Source organism: Artibeus jamaicensis, unplaced genomic scaffold (assembly GCF_021234435.1).
Source record: "Artibeus jamaicensis isolate MK-2021 breed Jamaican fruit bat unplaced genomic scaffold, CSHL_Jam_final scaffold_3222, whole genome shotgun sequence".
NCBI lineage: Eukaryota > Metazoa > Chordata > Mammalia > Chiroptera > Phyllostomidae > Artibeus > Artibeus jamaicensis.
This window is the reverse complement of record NW_026522038.1, coordinates 3,196,540-3,212,359: the sequence shown is the minus strand read 5'-3', so window position 1 is coordinate 3,212,359 and position 15,820 is coordinate 3,196,540. Positions and strand designations below refer to the sequence as shown.

At 42.1% G+C, this 15,820-nt stretch overlaps 1 protein-coding gene across 5 annotated transcripts in view; it reads right to left on the bottom strand.

The window, feature by feature from the left end:
* SGMS2 (sphingomyelin synthase 2) overlaps positions 1-15,820 on the bottom strand; it is an 82,170-nt gene that overhangs the window by 61,250 nt on the left and 5,100 nt on the right. The gene's annotated exons all lie outside the window — the stretch shown is intronic.

Genomic DNA, 15,820 nt, shown 5'->3' with positions numbered 1-15,820 from the left:
AGATATTCCATGTTTACGTGCAGAAGACTCAATATTGTCAAGGTGTCAGTTCTTCCCAACTTGAACGAGAGTCAATGCTACCCCAACCAAAATCCCAGCAAGTTACTTTGTGAGCACTGATAAAATGATTCTAAAGTTTGAGGAGGCAAAAGACCTCGAATAGTCAACTAAATTTTGAGAAAGACTAAAGTCAAAACATTAACTAGCTTCAGACTTACTACTGTTTAAAGCTACAGTAATCAAGACAGTCTAGTGTTTGTGAAAGAACAAACTAGTCAATGGAACAGAACGGAGCACCCAGAAATAGATCCCTGTAGAGAAAGTTAACTGCTGACAAAGGAACAAAAACATTATGTAGCAAAGACAGTCTTCCCAATAAGTGGCACGGGAACAACTGGTCGCACACGAGGAAGAAAGATGAAGAAGAGAAGGACAAGGGCAGGGAAAGGGAGGAGAAGAAGAATCTAGACACAGACCTTGAACCCTTTACAAAAATTAACTAAAAATAGACCATAGGCCTAAAGTGAAAAACTACAAAATTTCTAGAAGATAATGTAGCAGAAAACTAATTGACCTTGGCTATGGAGGTGACTTTCCAGATGTAACACCAAAAGTAAAATCCATGAAAGTAGTAACTGATGAACTGGATTTTACAAAAACCAAAACCTGTGCTCTGCGAATGGCAACTTTTGCGAGAATGTCACAAGCAACATACTGGGAGAAAATATTTGCAAAAGACACATCTGGACTATAACCCGAAATATACAAAGAACTCTCAAAACTTAACCACCGGAAAACAAACACCCAATTAATAAATGGGGCAAAGGCCTGAACAAACAGACCTCATTAAAGAAGATATACAGAGACTTCCGCCAAGATGGAGGCGTAGGTGGAAGCACTGCGCCTTCTCACACAACCAAGTTTAAAAACGACAAAGTTTTAGCAACAAAAACACAGCCAAACCACAGAAAATTGAACTACACAGAAGTCTGACAACAACGAACCCTTCAGCCAAACTGGTAAGAGGGGCAGAGCCAGCAGCACAGTGGGGTCGGGCAGGAAAGATCCACCAGACCCACCCGGGCACGCAACCCAGGCATGCCAGCAGCCATGGGCGGATCCCAGGTGTGGAGTAGCGGGCAGACCCACTGAGGGCGCAAGGCGGCGGACCCGCTGAGGGCTGATCGCAGTCACACATTGGAGCACAGATAAACCGGTGAAGGAGCGAAGCAGTGAGACAGACCATGCAGGCCCCAGTGGCAGGAAGTGGCAGAGGGGACCGCCATTGTCCCTCTTTGACCCCACCCCCACATACAGCGTCACAAACCAGCGACCTGGGTGGCCCTGCCCTGATGAACACCTCTTCATACGTAACAGGCACAAACAGATCAAAACATGGCTCAAGAACAACTCAGAGCCCCAGAGCCAATAAATCTAAGTGACCAAGAAATAGCCAAACTTTCAGATGCACAGTTCAAAACACTGGTGATCAGGATGCTCACAGAACTGGCTGATTTCAGTCATAAATTAGAGGAACATATGAAGGCTAAACTAATTGAAATGAAGGGAAATGCACAGGAAACCAATAGTAAATGGAAAGGAAACTGGGACTCAAATCAAAGGAGTGGACCAGAAGGAGGAAAAAAAATAACCAAACAGAAAAGGATAACGAAACAAGAATTCAAAAAAATGAGGAGAGGCTTAGGAACCTCCAGGACATCTTTAAATGCTCCAACATCCGAATTATAGGGGTACCAGAAGGGGAGGAGGAACACCCACGAGTAACACTTATTTGAACAAATAATAAAGGAGAATTTCCCCAATCTGGCAAAGGAAATAGACTTCCAGGAAATCCAGGAAGCTCAGAGTCCCAACGAAGTTGGACCCAAGAAGGAACACACCAAGGCACATCATAATTATATTAGTCAAGATTCAAATGAAGGAGAGAATGCTAGAAGCAGCAAGAGCTAAGGGGATGGATAGTCACCTACAAAGGAGTTCCCATCAGACTGTCAGTGGATTTCTCAAAAGAGACCTTACAGGCAAGAAGGGGCTGGAAAGAAGTATTCCAAGTCATGAAATCCAAAGACCTACATCCAAGACTGATCTATCCAGCAAAGCTTTCATTTAGAATGGAAGGGCAGATAAAGTGCTTCTCAGATAAGATCAAGTTCAAGGAGTTCATCCTCACCAAGCCCTTATTACGTGAAATGTTAAAGGGACTTACCCAAGAAAAAGAAGATAAAAAAGATGAACAGTGAAAGGACAGCAAACTCACAGTTATAAACAACCACACCTAGAACAAAAGCAAACTAAGAGGACAGCTAGATCAGGAGCAGAACCATAGAAATGGAGATCACATGGAGGGCTAGCAACAGGGGAGTGGGAGGAGGAGAAGCAGGGAGAAGGTACAGAAAATAAGTAGCATAGACTGTAGGTAGAAAATAGATAGGGGGAGGGCAAGAATAGTATGGGAAATACAGAATCTAAATAACTTGAGACACGTGGTCATAAACTAAAGGGGGGAATGGTGGGGGAGGGGGTGTAGGGTAGAGGGGAAAGAAGGGGGGAAATAGAACTGTAATGGCATAATCAATAAAATATATTAAAAAAGAAGATATACAGGTGGCAAATAAGCACATGAAAAAAGGCTTCACACGTATGTCACAGGGAAATGCAAATTAAAACAAGAGCGCAGGATATCTATTAGTACAGCCCAAATCTGGAACAGTGCAGACACCAAATGCTGGTGAGGACATAGAACAACAGAAACTCCTATTCACTGCTCGTAATGATGCTAAATAACACAGCAATGGCATACAAAAACTCTCCAGACTTTCTGATCAAATTTTCTGTAAACCTAAGGACAGGTGGGCAGTTTACTATGAAACAACATATTTTCACTGTATGATCCAGCAATCATGCTTCTTGGTATTTAACCCAAAGGAGTTTGAAACATGTTAACAGAAATACCAGCACAAAGATGTCTACAGCAAGGTTACTCACAACTGCCAAAACTGGCAGCAGCCAAGATGTCCTTCAAAGGGTGAATTAATAATCAAATCATGATACATTATACAACAGAGTGTTACTCAGTGATAAAAAGAAATGAGCTATCTCAAGCCACAAAAAGACATGAGGGAACTATTAATGCAAAATGCTAATTTAAAAAATAATAATCTAAAAAGGCTATAGACATGTGATTCCAACTATCCGCATTCTAGAAAAGGCAAAACTACAAGAGACAGTAAAAAAATCAGTGTGCCAGGGGAAGGGAGTGATGACTAGATGAGGCACGGGGGATTTGCAGGGTGGTGAAACTATGCCGGGTGGAGCTGCAATGGTGGACATACACCACACGTTTGTCAAAACCAAGAGAATCTACAGCAGAGCGAGCCCTGGTATCAACTAAGGCATTTATCTAGTAATAGTGTATCAATACTGGCCCATCAATTGTGACAAACGTACCAACCAATGCAAGACGTCAATGACGGGGAACTGGGGGAGGAAGGGACATGACAGGCAGGAACGCCACACTTGCTGCTCATTTTTTCTGTAAATGTAAAACTGCTCCCAAAAATAAGACTGATTAATTTACCAAAACGGCACTCCTCAGAATTACATATAAACACAGTCATATTTAAGATCATGATATTTTTTCAAAAATAAAAATAAGAAACACTCCAAATATTGTGATTTAAGCTGTTAAGCAACGCTTGAACATTAATGGCAGAACAGCGCTCAGTCAACAGCTTGAGGAACAATCGAAGTTTGCTCAGGCACAACCACTGATCTAAATTTGCCTTATAGCTCAAGAGCACTTAAGACTTCTACATGTAAAGAACATTCTAAACACCGCTTAATGTTGATGAGCCCCTCATCGCCACCACAGGCCGTCACACTCTACACACACACACACACACACACACACACACACACACACACACGAGTTGCAGCGATGAGAAGGCAACGCTCTAGCTGCCCAAACAGCAGGGTGCATCTTTTGCCTGCTGAAATTAAAGGTCTTGTTCAGTGTGCAGCATCACACACACAGGCAGGGGGCTTCGCACAAATCTGTAATGTGCCATTTTCAAAGTCGTGCCCCGATGAAACTACACCTAAGACTTGCTTTGCTTCCAAAATGACATCTTTAGGACATCCCTTAAGAATATTCTTCTAGCCAAAGACTCACTTTCATGGAGCCCCTTAAGTGATGGGTTCCCAAGCTGTGTGCCTCAGGGAACCCTGTTACCAAGACCCTAGCTCTCAGCTAAGAAAATGAAGCTTACAGGAAATGTATCTACAGAAATGTGACTAAGACAGAAATAATGGCCATGTCCCCCAAAAAGTTTTTCTGCCATTTGTAAAATTCCTTTTGAGTTATACACTGTGATTTTAAATTAAAGCATCTCAATCTCAAACAGCTTCCTTAAGGTTTTTGTGGATTACATCTACGGTTCATAATTACACATGCAACCTGGGTGGTCACCATGAACACCTTCTATAAAGTAGTGTTTCACTGCACAATAATTTCATTCTTCACTCTTAACCCAAAAGGTACAGGATCTTTGAGCCTCTTCCTGTAGAAGCAGCCTTGGAACGGATGTGGACCCTGAGGACTGGACCTCAGAGTGCCACCTCCAATTTCCCTTTGTGGTGGTCACACCCTCTGCTGCTTCTGTTTCTCACTGACAACTGTGTCCATGGCAATTCACCGCTGACACTATACTACTTTCACACTTCCGTTTTCAGACACAATATTTAGAAACTATTAGTAACACTTGTGGTTAATAAACAAATAGTAATGCAGCTGGCTTATCAGAAAGCGATTATTTATTAAATTCTGGTTATGTTTAAGGAGTCAAAGCAAGTTTCTTTTCAGAATATAATCTAATCTCATTTAAATGAACAAAGCTGCTTTCGAGGACAAGTGATTCAAAAACAGCATTTTGTTAATATTTCCCTCTTTTTAGTTTTGTGTTGGAAGGGATCACAGGAGCCTTAGAATTCCAAAATAGCTCATTAATTAGGTGTCTAAAACAGTATGTATGCAACTCTAAGACTGTTTTACAGATAGCATTTTGGAGGTAAGGTTCAAGTACATTATTTAAAACAAACAAACAAGAAACCCAGCCTTACTTTCCCTAACGACGATGGCAGAGTGAGCAAGGGCTGGACGGCTGTGTGAATGGAGCAAAACAAACACCAAACACCCAGACATGAAATGCAGGCACTAACTGTATGTTAATTACCTTTATTTGTTTTAAATTAAGCCATTTAGGAAGGACTTTTATAAATTTCAGCCTTTTAGTTATTGTTTCATAATTTTCCTGCTCCACGCTTGTCTACTACAGGTGATTGACTTGTTAAGAAGGAAAACAACAACAACAAAAAACAGATTGAAAGAGGGGGATCATATAAGCTTACATTACACCACGGGGTAGAGAATACTGGAAGAAAATGAAGGTCTACCGTGCATGTGACTAGTAGTCGATGAAGAAACAATAAAAGGAAGCAATCACTGCGAAATTCATAAAGTCTGTTTCACAGACCGAGCCTACCTCTAAAACTCATTGAGGCACAATTGAAAAAGAGAAGACAGTTCATTAAGACAGGTACGCTTCACTCCAGTTTCCATCACGGTTTGCCAAATAACCAGAAATACCTTCCTCTAAATTTCTCTCTCACACACATATTAACACAGAGAGACATACATGGGCAAAGATACAGATTAGAGTGTCCTTCAAATACAGAGTCCGGCAGAAGTAATGCCTGTTTCAGTGTGGTTGGTAGGGTAATAATCTGGGTGTAATAGTTTGCAGTTTTAATTCAAACATTCCACCTAAAATGTCATATGGTGTGCTTGAGTGTGATATTGTTATGTTACAGAATTACAGGCTTATGATTTTGTAATAAAAGATTTTGTAATAAAAAAGGGGCATTATTTGTGCCAGACCCCTGTATATTTCTGCATCCCTCTAAACCTAAAATATGTAACATTAATTACCCTTAATAAACCTGTGTCCTCTAGACATGCATAATCTCAACTTTAATGACAAGAATCTCAGGGATAAAGTAGTTATATCACTCCCTTAATCCCCTTCTCTTAAAAGCTACTAGTTTAGTTTATTTTTCTTCTTGATTCCTATAGTTCTCTGCAGAAAGTGTGCCACTGCAGAAACACAGGAACAATTATTAATCAGAGTCTTTCTTTTTTATCCCTTGTCCTGGCTATCATCACACCTCAGAAAGTATGGGAGGCGCCGAATTAGTCTTCGTAGGACTCCTGCGGTGCGCACATCCACTTCTGTCAGGACATCCAGCACACCCAACACACTCCTCCCCAAAGCGATCACCTTCTTCCTGGTCCTGGAAACCGCACCAAATTGGATTAGAGAGACAGATTAATCTCCACTCTCCTAGTTATCTTAGTTTCTCCATCTAAAATACAAAGTCACACTAACTAAACTACTTAAGGATTTTTCATAGCCTACTTCCAACATTTTTATTTCATTCCTCCCAACCTTATGGAAGACTTTTTAAAAAAGTGTCTGTCACATAAGTGGCATCTATTATCGTTGTTCCTGCTAGAGATGGTGTGGGCCTCAAGGAACTTAAACTCTAGCTGAAGATCCAAGGACACTAGATTAAACCTAATAAAAGCCCATTTCTGATTGTCCCAAAATGAGCCCCACAGACGATGATTAAAAAGAGTGTGCGTTACTCTGAGGGTGAATAAAAAGGGTTTGGTGGGCCAAACTGGGGGGCGGGGGGAGGTGGGACTAGGAAAAACCTGTCTAGAAAAACAAGAATGAAAAACAAAAAGTTGAGAAACACTGACAGTGGAATCCACAGGAAGCTTCACATTTGCCCATTGGCTAAATTACCAGGACCAAATCACTTAAACTAGTCTCTCACCTTGGTATACCACCAGCAGCCTGAGTTTTCTGCCTGGATTCCAACCACATCCACTCATCCTTCATTCAAGATTAACGCTGCTTCCTCAAAGGGGTCCTTTTCTGACCACTGTCTAACATACGTCTCCCCTCTTTTTCTCTCTCAGATCTCATCCCCTTTTGCAAGGTGTAGTTAAGAACTCGTTTCCTTGTTTGAACTGGATGTCTCCCACACTAGGTGGCGGGCTCCGAGGGGCGGGACAGTGTCTGGTTGCTTACAAGAGTATACCCAGCCTGACAGAAAATAGGGGCTCCCTGGTTCTTGCCAAGACCTTCCTCTTCACCAACTTTATTCTCCTAACAGACTGAAAGGTGTGTCAGGACCGGTTTCTAGAGATTAACCTCAGGGAGGGTCTCCATTACTAGCAATTCACTAACTCACATTTTCATTTAAAGCCACTCAGGTGTCCCCTGGTCCCAGAGCATAACCTGCCAATTTTCTCAAAAAGCTTTATCAATTGTAAAATTTTTAGTATGATTCTTAGAGATTTTACAATAATAAGTTTTATATTAAGGGGAATGGGTTGGAAAAGGAATGTGTATATTTTTTACATGAAAGCCTAAGTGTCAAAATGGCATTTTTTACTCTTCGAGACGTCCAAAAATTTAAAAGACCTTCCCTTCCTCATTCCAGTGGCTGCTGATGTACTTTCAGGTGCGTCCATAACTGAGCTGCTAATAAAGAGATGAGGCCAGGTAACGGTCTAGGATATTCACCCACTCCACATGCAGGGGGGAGTCTAACATGAACGAGAGGAGAGCAAGTGTACTGGGCAGAGGGATATCAAACCAGAGATATGGAAAGTTGTTTTGAGTCAGAACAGCGAACATTTGCACCTTACTGCCACCCTGAAAATAGGCTTCTGCCCATTTAGGCGGAGCTAGGTCAGGCATTATTACAGTGAAGTGCATCTTAGTAAAAATATACCATGCAGAGATCAGGCAGATGAAAGTTCTCTTGACTTGCTTACGACAACAAAAAATACATCTCTATATCCTCCTACAGTGTCGAGACATCTGGCAAGGGCTAAACTCTAAGTTTAGTTGGAAAGAGCAAAAGAAAAAGTATATGTAAGCGCATACTTACATATACGCTTATGTGTATATGTAAGTATGTATATAATTCACTTATATCCATATATATATATACACATAAAGGTTACATGGATTAAAACAAAAAATATTTAATTCCCTCAGTTTTCTACTGAATGTAGTCTGTAATTAGGGTGACCATGTACTTTAACATCCTTACTAATAATTACACCAGGACAACAGATATACACTGAGACATAGAACTAGGACACGCAATCACCTTAATTATAATAAAGTCCATGAAAAACTGCAGGGTTTCAGGAAATAAATATCAGATGAACAATGTCTCCTTTAGGAAAGTTTTTTTTTGAAGGTTTTAAGAAATGAATTTAAAAAGGGCAACATCCTATTAAACAAAGGATACAAAAGAATCAATATTCAATTATTAAGATACGAATTAATCTCTAGTAGGACCAGAAGCTTAGACTAACACTTTCTTTAATTGAGAAAACCATTCCTTTCTAAGCACGGAAGCTGGCCCCAGCGCGCCACGGTGCCCGATCTCTAGCACCACTTAGTTTTGTCTCTAGGAAACATCTGCACAAAAACAAGATTAAAATCCTCCTCTCGCCTCTATTCTTCCACCTGAAGGAGTAACCTCCATTATTAGCAATACACTTAATATCTCCACAGCAACTGAAATAATTGGAGTGTTGCAACAGAAGGATAACGAAGTGGAAAACAAAGGGATAGTAGTGTAGAATTAAACAGCGCTTCCTCACAGCCTTGGTGGGAAAATAACTACCAAGGGGGACGAAAAAGGAAAGCTTGCTAACAAGAACCTTTTGGAGGTTGCTAAGCTCAGTTGCTACTAGGCCTTTAAGATATTTAAGTATGCAATGGGGCAAATCCAGTTTCAAAAATGGGAAAATGTACAGAGTAACTGCGGTGGCTGCACCAAAAGAATGCAGAGATGGGAAGAGATAAGGTTTCTGAAACGCGTAAGTGATTTCCATAGCTTTCCGCATGTGTCTCCTAAGAAGGTATACAGATGTAATACAAATGGAAAAACTACTATTTGAGAGTACTCAACTCATTCTTTCAGAAACACGTGTTGACTATCTGCATCATGCTACGAAATACCAAAAAAAAAAAAAAAAAGAAAAAGTATAAGTTTTGTTCTCAAGAAGCTCAGTCTAGAAGGAACATAATTTCAACAGAAAGACCATATGACAATATGGTGGTCCAGTGACAGAGAAGGGCCAAGTGCTCTGGGACAAAGGGGAAACACCCATGAGTGGAATGCAGAAGAGAAGGAGCAGCTTCCTAGAAGCTGCTTCTAGGAAGGCCGGAGATCAATCCACTTGTTCTCTAAATCACTTCTCTAAGCACTGAGCAACAAGATCACCACCTAAAGGAATCCTCCACATTGCAAAACCCAGTGAGCACTGTGTTCTCATCCTACTCAACTCCAGAATTTACAGCAGAACCGAGGACTCCACCCTGCTTTAAACACAAGATTCTGTTTTGCATCTGCAACTTGTTTCTTCTGGCCTCCTCCTGCCTTACTGGTTTCCTCACAGTCTCCTACCTGATCTATTAATTCTGTTATTCCTCAGAGTCTGATCTCTATTTCCCTGCTCTGCCTACAAAATCTCCCTCGGTGATTCTAGATTTCCCTAACCTTACATACCACTTCTATGCTGACAGAACTCTGGCTCTGACCTTGTCTCTGAATGTAGGTGTCTCAACCACTGCTGGCCATTTCACATCTATCTCCATTAGATGACTAACAGGCAACTCTATCTAACCAAGGGCCAAAAAGAACTGTTCTCTACAAGCCCGTCACCCACCAAAACACTAGGAGTCCTGTTTGATTCTCCTGTTCTCTCAGTCACCCATCTCAACACCATAAGTTTTGTTGATTCTACCTCCAAACCTCTCAAATCCATCCACTGCTCTCCACCTCCAATACCACTACTCTACCTCCCATGACGAATGTTGCCAAATAGCTTCGAAATTGACCTCCCTTGCTTCTCTTCTTGTCCCTCTCTACTCCACTCTGCCCAGCAGCTAAGCTACACAGTTGTGATAAATGCAACTCAGATCATATCCGTCTCCTCCCTGGCTCACTTCACAGTGCCTTCTCAATTGCATTCGGAATGAGACTTGTACTGCTAAAAAGTCTGCAGGTGCTACCCAACCTGGTCCTGCCCCCTTCTCTCCTTCTCGCACCACTCTCTCCTGCCCAGATGCTGCAGCCAGACTGGCCTCCCGCCCCTTCCCTCCCCAGGCAGATACACGTTCTCTTCCCTCTGCTGGCTGCTACATTTTAGCACAAGTCTGACCTCTTCCAACAAGCCTTTCCTGATGGTGCTATTGCAGGTGTCCCCAGGCACTTTACTGTGCCACTGTGTTTCCTTCAAAGCCCAAATCAGCACTCATCTGGTTTATTGGTCTTACTTAGTTATTATCATCTGCTCAACCTCCCTTTTCAACACCTTTTCCTCTCTGAACACATAAACCCAAACAATCTCCATTAGGGTAGAAACCTGTCCACAGTTCACTGAATCCCTAGGGTCAAAAATAATGTCTAGCACAAAGCAAATACTTAAAAAAGTTGTGTTGAATGCATTAATCAATTTCATAGGAATTAAGGAGGGCCTGGAGTCTGTTTCAGCCAGCTGCGCAGTGCCGGTATTTGACGGAGTCAACGCATTTATGAAGTCCAAGGCAACCTACCTTGAGAACTCTGTAAGAACAGTAGCTTGCCCAGTGGCTGGGGGGATTTTCTGGTATGAAATCCACTGCAATGGGTTCTTACAGGATGGTTACATCCTGGGGGCAGGTCAGCAACTGGTCCTGGGTCTGGGCTTTGCAAGCTTAGAAACTACCCTGCCAGTTCGCCCAGGAGAGGGAAGATCTGGAGTTTGGTCTGCACTAATGAAGATGCAACAGAAAACATGGAACCATTAATTTACCAATGACAGCTGCGAGATGACAAGTGAAGGTGCTTACTTGACCATGTACATAGCCAAGACATCCTCATTCTGCTATACAGACACTGGCCAGGAAAAGCAAGCTATCAACCAACACTTGCTTAATGAGGATAAAATGTGAGCAAGGCAGTCATGCAGGGCATTACACCCACAGAGCCACATCTTGAGAGCTTTCTAGACAAAAGCATCTTAGAACACAGATCAAAACTTTCCTCCATTCACATCATTTGATTTTTTTTCTACACCTTCACATTTATAAGAGGAACTTGATCATTTTATGTATAATAACACCCCTTTTTTTTACAAAATCTTTTATTATAAAATCATAAGCATGCAATTCTGTAACATAACAATATCATACTCAAGCACACCATATGAAATTTTAGGTGAAATGTTCAAATTAAAACTATAATTTATTATAGCCATATGATTACCCTACCAACCAACTCACACAGGTGATACTTCTATTGGGTGGTGTATTTTCCCCTAAACAAAGCAATTCCAGCTCTAAAAAGGGTATATTTAAAAGAACTGCAAATATGAAAACACCTTATCCCGTGGTTTTAAGCTTTTAATATCTGTATACTTCTATATAAGAGAGCCTATTCCACCCCTTCCCAGAAACTGCTAGGCGTATATTTATACCATCCACCTAATTTGCCACCGTATTTCCTTAAAGTTATCTTTTAAAAATCCTACATTATCCTGCATTTTATTTCCCAAGACAAGAAGATTCCCAAGATTTTATTTCTTACTCTGGTACATCACACAGATTTTATTTCTTGCTCTTTCTACAGTGTACCAACAGGAGACCCTTAACTGAAGGAAGTTGTCTACGAATCACAATGTAAGATTGTTACTGGAGGATTTCTTAAGAGAAAAACAAAACAAAACAAAACTAACTCCATGCCTGAGAGCATTTCTTGTTATTTTTAATTTCAGTAACTGACACTTCCAATCCAAGATATAGTCTACTCTGGGGGCCTACAGTGCCCTAGGTACTTACTACAGATGACCCCATGAATAATAACACCTTTTATTTATTTAATTCATTACAGTTCAGGAAACTCTTGTGCCCTTGCTCTTCTCTGAAGAAGTCATGAGAATATTGTTAGACAAGCAGAGCACATAAAAGGTTAAAAAATTTAAAGGGAACCTGAAGTCAAAACTCCAGTGATAATGTCCCCCACTGCATTTAGGCTATCATCTTATCCCAAACAAAGGTTTTGACCACCACTCTGTGCGTGGGACACAGAACCACATATCTGTCAGGCAACTCTAATGAAAAAGGCCGACACGGCTCCACTCACTCCAGAATCAATAAGACTGTTTTTTGCTGAAATCTTGGTACTGTCATTTTAAATATTTGCTAGTTATAAGAATGTATAGAATTACTAAAGTTAACTCCCCTTCACACCCTTGCCCAAAGTGGTTAATTTTGCATGTAAACTAAAACTGCCTCAAAACGTAAACACTTACACTTCGGATGTGCCCGTAACAATGTATCATGAGATCAGGTAGCCCTTTCCCAGGGCTGGCAACAGGAACTAATCCAAACTTAGACTGTTCTAGTAACTCTGTATTCCTGTTGCTGCTGTAACAATTTACCACAGATTTTGTGGTTTAAAACAAAACAAAATTATTTTCTTACAGATCTGGAGGTCAGAAGTACAAAGCAGATCTCACTGGACTAAAACCAAAGTGTCAGCATAGCTGCGTTTCTTCCTGGGACCCAGGGGAGAACACATTTCCCAGATTTTCCCAGCTTCTACAGACTGTGCATTATTCCCTGGCTCATGGCTCCTTCCGTCTTCAAAGCCAGCAATGGCTGTTGGCGTTTCTCTAGTGATGCCAACTCTCCTGTTTGGACTCTTCCTCCCTTTTGTACTTAACAAGGACCCTTATGCTTACAATGGGTCCGCCCAGAAAACCCAGGATTATCTCTGTATTTTAACATCACCTGATTAGCAACCTTAATTCCACCCACAACCTTAATTCCCCTTTGCCATGTATTAAAATAGTAGGTTCTGGGGATTGATGTGTGATTCTGCTTACCACTGTGTTCTACTGCCTTCAGTAGTAATTAGAAAACAGCCAAATAAACCTCACATGTACAAGCGACTCTCCTCAAATAAGGACATTTAACTGTTTTTAATTTGCAACAGGTGAAAGCCCTAAAACTAAAAATAAAAAAAGGTTACACTAGCAGGCATAATTTGCAGCTCTTCTTGCTGAGCTGAGGGTGCTGAATAGTGGAATGGAGAGAGAATACATTGTGGCTTTCCCAGACCTGACAGAGCACTCAGGAGCTTTCAGAGAAAAACGTCTGACAATACTGTATGGAAATGCTAGCATCAATATCTCTCAATAACAAGAAGGGCCTAGTTGCAATCCGCCACATGGTAAGTCATAAGGATCTGACAATATAAGCAGTTCAGACAGATGTGCCTTTTCCATTGGTAAAGCTGCAAACTTAAGGACACCACTGGGGCCCACACTGTGAGAGGCAGGCCGGACTCCAAGGGGCAGAGGGCAGAGGGCAGAGGTCAGATGGTCTGCTTCAGAGCCCAATTCCATATGTGACTTTAAGTAAGTGACTTAATGTCTGTTTCAAACAGAAACCCTGAAATGGGTATATCTGCTTCACAGTAACTTAGGAGGAATAAATGACTTACAGTACTCAAAACAAATCCTGGCACATAGCACTGAAAGTATCTGTTAAGTAAAATTTTAAATGTTTCTGCTGGATGAGTAAGCAACTCAATGAACAAATGCAAATCCAGAAACAGTAGCAGTTGTGTTAAAAAAACAACTGTCTCAGGGCCTCCTACAGAAAGATGCAGAGCACTGGTGAGGACAGTAGGTCTGTGATTCTTAATGGCCCCAGCACTTTCTGGGACTGTGGTGTTTGTGGCACAAAACTCAGATGGCTGAGCTCGGCAAGGACGGCAGCGTTTGTGCGGCACCAACACAACCAGCACCTGCTGAGCGGCCCTGGCATATTGCACCTGCGGCTTTGAAAGCGTTTCGGCATTCACAGGTGACCTTATAAACTTCCTAGGAAAGTTCCTGAATTCAGTGGCAGTGCACGATTGACTTCACTATTTTCATTTTAATCCTGAGGGGGAGAAGAGCAGGGGTAGAATCCAGGCCGTCCCAGTACAGACAAGATGTGATGAATACATACTCTAATCACAGAATAAGCCATTTTAATGAGAAATAACAATTTGATTTTGGAGATAAAAGGACTGAACCCTTTGTTTTCAAAGTTAGTGGTGGAGCTTCTATGTAAAGAGATAACTAGAGCTGAGGCCCTCAGCATTTACTCTGGGTCAGGCATTATTCCCCATGATTTACTCACATAAAGTCGTGGCGTTCATAGGGTCACCTTATGAAGTAAATGCTGTTTTATTTCCATTTTTCAGCCAGGGAATGGAACTTCCTCTGGGAAAGTTGCTCAAGGTCACCTAGTGGTGAGTGATGGTAGTGCTGGGACTCAAGTCCACACGCCCTAACTCATCTCTGGGCCATTACTTCACAACCTTCAGACAGCACAGGCCAGAGAAACATCCCAGGAGATGGGGTGGTAACATACAATCCCATGCCGAAAGCACATCCCAACAAACCTGCCACATCTCGGAAAGCAGTGGAGACATTACAGGAAGCCGGGAAGGATTCTGGGCAGCTCGTGGGCACTAGAATCCCCTGCCTCTGGCTTCAGACCCCTGCTCCGCCTCCTACCAGCTCTCCAGTCTTGAGTACATTAACCTTTCTATGTTGTTCCTACCTCCATGGGAGATAATGCAATTTCTATTTCGCAGGCTGTCTGAAGATGAAGACGGCATTTCATTTGGTCGTCGCCATCCTACTCAGAGGACCTGCCGTTATTTAACCCTCCCTGTTTCACCTCACTGCCTCCAGCTTTGCGTATGATGAAGCTTGGAGAACTAACCTGCGTGTTTAGCCTCTCTGTTTGGCCCCTCTGTTTCAAAGGCTTACCTTCACTTCCAACGACAGCTGCCAGTCTTCCCGAAAGCTCTCCACAACTCTTTGGAGACAAGTGCTATCTAAAGGTATCCCTCCCAGGCACCCCTATTAGTTAAGCAGCCCAGGACCCAAAACCACTTACTCTTTCTTATTCCCTACCCCTACATTAAAAAAAAAAAAACAGCCCTGGCTAGTGTAGCTCAGTGGATTGTGCATGGGCTGTGAATCAAAGGGTTGTTGGTTCAATTCCCAGTCAGGCCACATGCCTGGGTTATGAGCCAGGTCCCCAGTGAGGGCCATATGAGAGGCAACCACACATTGATGTTTCTCTCCCTCTCTTTCTCCCTCCCTTACCATCTCTAAATACAAATAAAGAAAATCATCAAAAAACAAAACAAAAATAAAACCCCAAATCCCTCATTCCTTTTCATTTTCTCTGGGCATTACATCAGACCACCTAACTGACATACTTCCCAGGTAAAGAAAAGTATCCTTGGCTTAACCCATCTGGGTGGGCTGTGCGTTAAGAGGCAGCTTCCCCAGAAGATTCTCATTGGAGAGCAGGTGAGAGATGCCTCTGACACACATTCTTACCCCTGCCAGGCCTTCAGGGATCATACACACAAGCCCGGTTCCAACAGAAGAAGCCAGTTCCCAGCAGGCCTTGAGAGGATGTACACGGACTGCCCCAGGAGCACAGGACCTGCCTTTGGCATTGTCCCATCTTCTTTCAGCCGTTCCTTTCCCACCTTCAGGGACACCCCTCCCTTCAGTCCCTTATAATGTGTGGAAAGGATTTTTAAAAGTTTAATCCTTATCATGTATTTTGCATTTCTAATCATCTTC